The sequence below is a fragment of the Carassius auratus genome, chromosome 50, assembly GCF_003368295.1.
Source record: "Carassius auratus strain Wakin chromosome 50, ASM336829v1, whole genome shotgun sequence".
NCBI lineage: Eukaryota > Metazoa > Chordata > Actinopteri > Cypriniformes > Cyprinidae > Carassius > Carassius auratus.
In genome coordinates, this window is record NC_039292.1 from 15,099,881 (window position 1) to 15,107,290 (window position 7,410).

The 7,410-nt window shown below is 39.9% G+C and overlaps 1 long non-coding RNA gene across 1 annotated transcript; it reads left to right on the forward strand.

Annotated features, from left to right (window-relative positions):
* Nucleotides 1-5,847: 5,847 nt before the first annotated feature.
* On the forward strand, nucleotides 5,848-6,983 carry LOC113067139 (uncharacterized). The gene is made up of 3 exons (XR_003279280.1): nucleotides 5,848-5,932; nucleotides 6,576-6,659; nucleotides 6,816-6,983. It is a non-coding gene; the product is annotated as an uncharacterized LOC113067139 (long non-coding RNA).
* Nucleotides 6,984-7,410: the final 427 nt, after the last annotated feature.

The window sequence follows — 7,410 nt, forward strand, 5'->3', positions numbered from 1 at the left end:
GCGGATATTCGGCAAAGCGAAAGTGGATTTATTTGCATCAAACATGACTACGCATTGCCCGCTATGGTTCTCCCTATGCCCCCCATCGCCCCTGGGCGTGGATGCATTAGCTCACAGCTGGCCCAGGACCAGTCTGTATGCTTTTCCTCCGATTCGTTTGATCCCAGCAGTATTATGCAGAATACGGCGGGACAGAGTGGAACAGCTGCTGCTGGTGGCTCCGCGATGGCACACGCAGCCGTGGTTTGCGGATCTGATCAGTCTGCTAGCGGGCTCTCCGTGGGAGATTCCCCTCAGACAGGATTTATTATCACAAGCACAGGGGCTGATTTGGCACCCGAGGCCAGATCTGTGGAAACTGTGGGCGTGGCCACTGAGCGGAGTGCATTAGTATGTCCCGGTCTTTCTGTTGAAACCACTGAGACTATATTGAATTCTAGAGCAGCTTCTACGAGACGCTTATATGCTTTCAAGTGGAGACTGATTACAGCCTGGTGTGGCAATCGTAATGTGGATCCAGTTACTGCCCAGTGGCTTCAGTGCTGGAGTTCCTCCAGGATTGTTTTTCGGATGGCGTAACACCAGCCACTTTTAAGGTTTACGTGGCAGCCATTTCAGCTTACCACGAATACATAGGCGGTGCCTCTATGGGGCGTCATCCACTAGTTTCTCGTTTCATACAGCGTGCGCGACGGCTGAGGCCTTTCCGCCCTGTGCGAGTTCCTTCATGGGATTTATCCATTGTGTTGCTAGGTTTATCAGGGCATCCGTTTGAGCCCTTGGAGACCGTATCGGATAAATCCTTGACACTGAAGACACTTCTTCTCATGGCTTTATCCTCCCTCAAGAGAGTTGGGGATTTACAGGCTCTTTCTGTTTCACCCTCATGCATGGAATTTGCACAGGGCTCTGTGAAGGTGCTGCTGCGGCCCAGGCCTAACTATGTTCCTAAGGTCGCATCTAACCTCTTTCGCTTTCAGCAAGTGGTCCTGGAAGCTTTTTCACCTGCTGAGGCTGGGTCAGGAGATCTAAGTCTTTGCCCTGTGAGAGCTTAAAGACTTATGTGGATCGTACAGCCCCTTGGCGTGAATCTGACCAGCTGTTCGTCTGTTTTGGACATAAAAGTAAGGGCCATGCGGTTACAAAGCAGCGCATGTCCCATTGGCTGGTGGAGGCAATTTCTTTGGCCTATGAGGCGCGCGGACTCGCTTCGCCCTTAGGAATTAAGGCTCATTCCACTCGAGCTGTGGCTTCTTCTAAAGCTTTTCTCAGTGGATCTTCTATGGATGATATCTGTGCTGCGGCAGGATGGTCCTCACCGAGCACTTTTATCAAGTCCTACAGTCTGGATGTGAGGATGGCTCCTGGCTCCCGGGTTCTCTCCGCTTGAGCAGATGCTTCCTCGGATCTCAGTTATCAGGTACGTCAGGCGTTTTGGTATATCGTTCCCATACGTGGTGACGTCACCGCAGCATCGAAGTGACCTATGATAGGGAACATCTCGGTTACGTATGTAACCTTGCTTCCCTGAATAGGGAACGAGATGCTGCGGTTCTGGCCGTTCCGTACCTTGATAATTTCTTCATCTTCAGTCATGAAATCTGAGTGAAATGGCGCGCTGCACCCAGGTATATCATGCGTGCGCATGCGTAGGGTGGTGCTATGCGCCATTTGGCCAATAGGATTGGCGGGATGGTATAGGGCTTCAGACATTCGTCACACCAGAGGTGTTCCCATACGTGGTGACGTCACCGCAGCATCTCGTTCCCTATTCAGGGAACCAAGGTTACATACGTAACCGAGATGATTTGCTTAAGGTACGTGTTTATTTTAAAACTAATTGTTGTGTCAGCGATCGGTTTTATAATAGCTTCCAAATTAAGTTGTGTATGATGACTATCACCTGTTTGTTAATTAGCGAGTAACGTTAACGTTATACCATAAGTTGTTTCGCATGCGTTTTGGTTGGGCAAATGGATTTCTAAAGGGGTTAACTGCTGTTTTAAGTCTAATTTAAGTTTTTCACAAGTAATTTTTTCTAAATATTTTTGATAATGGCTGATGCCACGTCAGGTTATGTTTAACCAATTTGAAACCTGTTATACATTATTTTAGTTGTTCTGACTAATGTTGTAATGACAGCTCCGCCATTAATTCTATTGCTTGTATTTGTACAACATTATTGAACTTGCCTACTAGGAGCGCTCCGATGTGTGATTTTCGGATGCCTCTCTTGTCTCCCCTCCCGCACCAGTTCAACTGTCGGGCGACGTCAGTGGAGAACACCTTTGAGCAAATCTTCCATAGAGTTTTCTTCATGCTCGGCCCGCCACTGATGGATAATCTGTTCACCTTCAACAGGTACATTTTAAAGTAATATTTTAGCATTAAATTGACCTGTATTCTATACACATCCAATTAAAAGATTGGAACAATTAAGATTTTGTAATTTTTTTGTTTTGTTGAAAGAAGCCTCTCATGTTCACCAAAGATGCATTTATTTTATTGAAAATGCAGTATAATTTAATATTATGAAACTATTTATAGGAACTATATTTAACTATTTTAAAATATAACTTATTTTTGCGATGCAAAGCTGAATTTTCTCAGCAGGATATTATCAAATCTATATGCTGATTTGCTGCTCAAGAAACATTTATTATTATTATCAAAGGTGAAAATGGTTGTACTGCTTCAAGTTTTTGTGTAAACCATGGTGCACTGCTAGAACAGTGTTATATATTTTGCTGACTTGTGTACTTACATTATCCGATTCCCAAATGTTTCGAAGAATGTTTAAATCCAGAGAAATAAGCAATTTTAACTAGTGACACAAACCGTTTCCATATGTTTTAATAGACCGGTGATGACCACACAGAGTAGGATTATAATAGAACTTTCAAATACATCTAGTATGATACGCCAACATAACATCTGATTTTAACCACTGCAAATCAGCGTTATTTCTAATTTTCAAAGATTCCTTGAAAAAATAATTAATTATGGTTTCCATAAAATATAATGAGTAGCAAAAACTGGTTTTGATGATAATTGACACTAAGAAGAACCATTATTATGAACTGCCATTAATAATTGCTATTAACTGATCAGCATATTCTAATGATTTTTGAAGGGTCATGTGACACTGGAGGCTGGATTAATGAGTATATAAAAATATTTTAAAATAGCTTATTATTGGAATGTTTCAGAGTATTACTGTTTCTGTTATATTTTTCATAAATTTTATACATTAGCAAGTAAATGCAGTGCGCATTAGAGACTTCTTTCAGCAACATTTCAACTTAATCATTCCATGCTTTTGACTGGTAGTGTGTAAACATGCACACACATGTTAGCACACAAACAGTTTGTTTACATTTTGTTAGTAGTTGTAGGTTTGACGGTTTCAGTGATTCTTACCATTCTCTGCATAAACCCTCTGTCTACCAATCTTTGTTCCAGCCTATCTAGGTCTGCAGTAGATGCTAGAGGAAAGACACCACCCTCTTCCTCTTCAGCTATCTGCATTTGGGGTACAACACGCCTGTTCCCCACTAGAGACTGGACCAGTAAAGTCAGATGGTTGATCTTCATGTCCATTTTCTCTAGTGTTTCCAGAATTGCCCTTTCGACAGCTGCAATACATAAGATAACTTAACTTGGTATGTAGCTTTGATGAATGAAATGATGCATTTTGCAACTTATTTAAATTAATAAATAACGTAAGTGTACATTGACTTGGTACAGTACTCAAGACTGGATTTTCCTGTCTCCCACCAGAAGTGTCATGATTCTGCCCTCGTGTCCTTGATTTTTCCTAGTCTTGAGGCAGGATCATGACAGACCCGTGTTTTTGTGTACAAGCACATGGCCTTGCCTTTGGGTCATGTGCTTGTGTTGTCTCGTTCCCTTGATTCTCGTGATTGCTATCTGTGCCACCTGTCGTGTCTTAATTGTTCCCCTATTTAGCTTTCCTAGTGTGCTCTGTCTTGCGTCGGTTCATTGTGTTCCTCACCTGTGATTATTCCCTGGTAACCCCTTTGAGATATTGTGTCCTGTATAACCGTGAGTGTTTGCTTGTAGTTAGTGTTCTCTAGTTTTGAGTCTTTGTTTATCTTGTCTAATCAGTCCTGTTTAGTTATTTTTGTATCTGCCCTAGTCCTTGTTTTCCCCCTCGTGGGTTTTGTTTTCCCCTTTTGTATTAATAAATCCTGTGTGTAACCCGATCCCTGTCTGCACTTGAGTTCCTCCCTTGCAAACCCTGACAAGAAGTACCTGTAAGTATAAATTTACTGTAAGGTTTTAAATGTTAGATGTAGTGTTACATGCATCTGCCTTGATGTTATCAAAAGAATGTCACATTATTTAGGGTAAAATGTTTACCATTTTCAAAAAAAAAATTATCCTGACCCTTATATGCATTTCAGTGTTTTCTGGTTTGCTAAAGAGCCTCACTGGAGCTCAAAATGGAGTTGGTAAGTAAAAACTTAAAGTAAGCTAATGATGATGGTTTTAACATCAATAATAATAAAAAAAATGGGTAACTGGGTAATGGGTAAAAAATGGGTAACTGGCTAATGGGTAAAACACAATAGCCCTAGGACGTCGGGCTAGCGATTTTGCGAGCTCTGGGAATGTTTTCTGTAGTCCATATCTTAGTTTGATTTGTTCTTGTGCACAGTTGCATTAAACCTTAAAGTTAAGATAATCTTTGTCTTGTGTAGCCAGGCCTTCAGGCTGACAACAGAAGGTCTGAACCCCTTTGATTGGCCAAGGACTACCAGGTAAAGCAACCAATGACGATTCATTGTGTGTAGCATCATCTTTAGGGGCATGCAGATGAAAAGTTGATGCCACTCCAGTAACTGACTTAGTTTAGTTTATCATGGTACGCACTTATTGTCAAAGTTATAAATAGGGCTGGGTATAGAGTTTGATACTTTTTAGGCACCAACCGAAATGCCACGATACCATTGAGTATCGATAAAACGTCTTGTCATTCGATACCAAACTTCGATACCTAAGGGGTTAATCTTGTCAACATCAGTGAGCCAATAAGCTTGCAGCACTAGGTGTGTTCGACAAGAAGCGGCAACGCGCAGATCGATTGGTGTTGACATCCGCGAGAGCAATTCAAAAACCTAAAAAGCAGTCTGCTCTAACTCTCTTGGTCCTGCAAGGAGCTGCGTCAAATCGAACACACCTACTTGTTTACACCGTTTACACTCAGAGAGATGTGGCTCACATGTAAGGCTGTAGCGTGAAAGTGTCCCAACCCCCTTATATAACCTAAAAATTAATTGGAATTTAATACTTTGGGTTTCGTTAAATTAAACCTACAATATAGTAATGTACAACTAACTGGACTCCCTGTGTAATTTATGGCACTAGCTGAAATGTTTTATCCATTAAATAATTTTGGTTATAGTTCATTTAAGAGAGACCAAATTTGTTCAGTCAACCACTGTTTACTAAAGAAAGCAATTTTGATTATTTTTTTCTCCTGCTATACTAAAATCATACCTACCATGACTTCAAAACCAATGGTATGTACCAAATATTATTATTTTTTTTTTTTTGGTGTAACTTCATTTAAATTATTTTTGGAACGTGATTAAAATAAACCATAATGCTGTCATGTCCTATTATAGCCTAAATTTTTATATAACATTTAAATCCATAACAATATTTAATATGATTTGAAATGGTGTGCAGTTTTAACCCGAATGTGCTATTTTAACAATTACTTTAATACCTTTCTGAGGTGGTAGTGGCATTGATGTCTATGGGGTATTTCATCAGTAATATCTTCATTTGTGTTCCAAAGATGAACGAAGGTCTTGTTGATTTGGAATGACTGTACCAGTCACACTGAAGCTCCTATTCAATAACTTATACCATGGTCTGTCTGGATATTCTGATTGGCTGGCAGGTATGTATTAAACAGTTTATACTATGGGGCCGTTGAATGCTTGAATCTGATTGGCTGACAAACGTTCTGAGGTGTGCAATTATTTTCTGGGAAATGCACGGCGAACGTAGTTCCAGGCAGCTGAAAAATAGTGAAAAATAAAAATAATAGAAAAATACTGCACATCCGAGGTGTAACGCATCACAACCTCGGGTGTGCATTATTTTTCTAATTATTCAACTGCCTGTCGTCAATTATTCCTTAATGCACAGGTAGTTCCAAGTCAGTTTATATCACCGTTCTGTATTAATGCGCTGATTTCATTGACTTTCAGGAGCTTAGAAACTTGTTTTTAATGCTGTCCTGTGATTTTTTTTTTTATTTTTTTTTTTTTTATTAATTAAATAGCTTAGATACTGGATTAGGGTAAGGGATAAGCTAGCTGTGCATTAAACGATTCTAATGCACAACGTGGAGGCAAAAAAACACTCTATGTTAAGTGCATTAAAATCTTTTAATGCATAGCTAGCTGTGCATTATCCCTTACTTAAATTTTAAAGATAGATGACATATGAAGGCAAATTATGCTATTTTCATTTGACAAACCATTTCTTTTGTCTTTTTGTAAGTACTTACTTGGGAATCCTTTTTCCTGTAATTTAAGGTTCTGAGTTTATGTCAGAAGTGTAACTGGCCTTCTTCCAGTTGTTGGCTACATTCTGAAAAGATGCTGGAAAAAGAAATGCAGGTATGGCCTCATTTTTGTTTATTAAAGCTATGTGAGATCATGTTTTACAGTGTGGATAAATGATGTGCAAACATTCTGAAAAATGAAATACAGGTCTACTCTGGGCAAGATCATGTTTAATTTACAGCATCATTTACTCTTACCTGACTCATGCAGAATTCTTGCTCTGTGTCGGGTCCACCCTTTCTCTGGCTGTGGTGCCTCCATTGTCCTAACACTCTTCAGCAACCTGTCAAGGTCTTTATATGGTGGCCACCTGGAGTAGCCATCTGCATACCAGGACTTGGCAGCTGGTCCAGTCGTCCCTTCTCCCTCAAACTCCACGATTGGGTACATTTTTTTTTTTTTTTTTCTTTTTTTTTTTTGCAAGTCTGAAACCCATATTGTTTATTAACCGATTAATTTTCAACAATGTAATTGAAATGCATGAACCATGAAACAAAAAGTGCTGATAAAGAATTACTCCGTATGTAAAAGAGGAATTAAAACGAATTGATTGTGATAGGGGACAAGAAAAATGTTGCTCTCTATTTCCTCAAACTTGCAGAAATCAACTGTTGTTGAGAGGTCATCCACTAAATGAATGCCAAGTGTAGAGGATGGCAGTGGATAGTCAAAAAAGGATTCCTGGTGTTTGAAGGTACTGTAAGCTACATAAATTTCATCCCTGAATGAAATTATGTTTTGCAGCTTAGCAACTTTGCCGCCAATGCAAACCTGACTGTTTGCCTGATCCAGTTTCAGAGTGTGA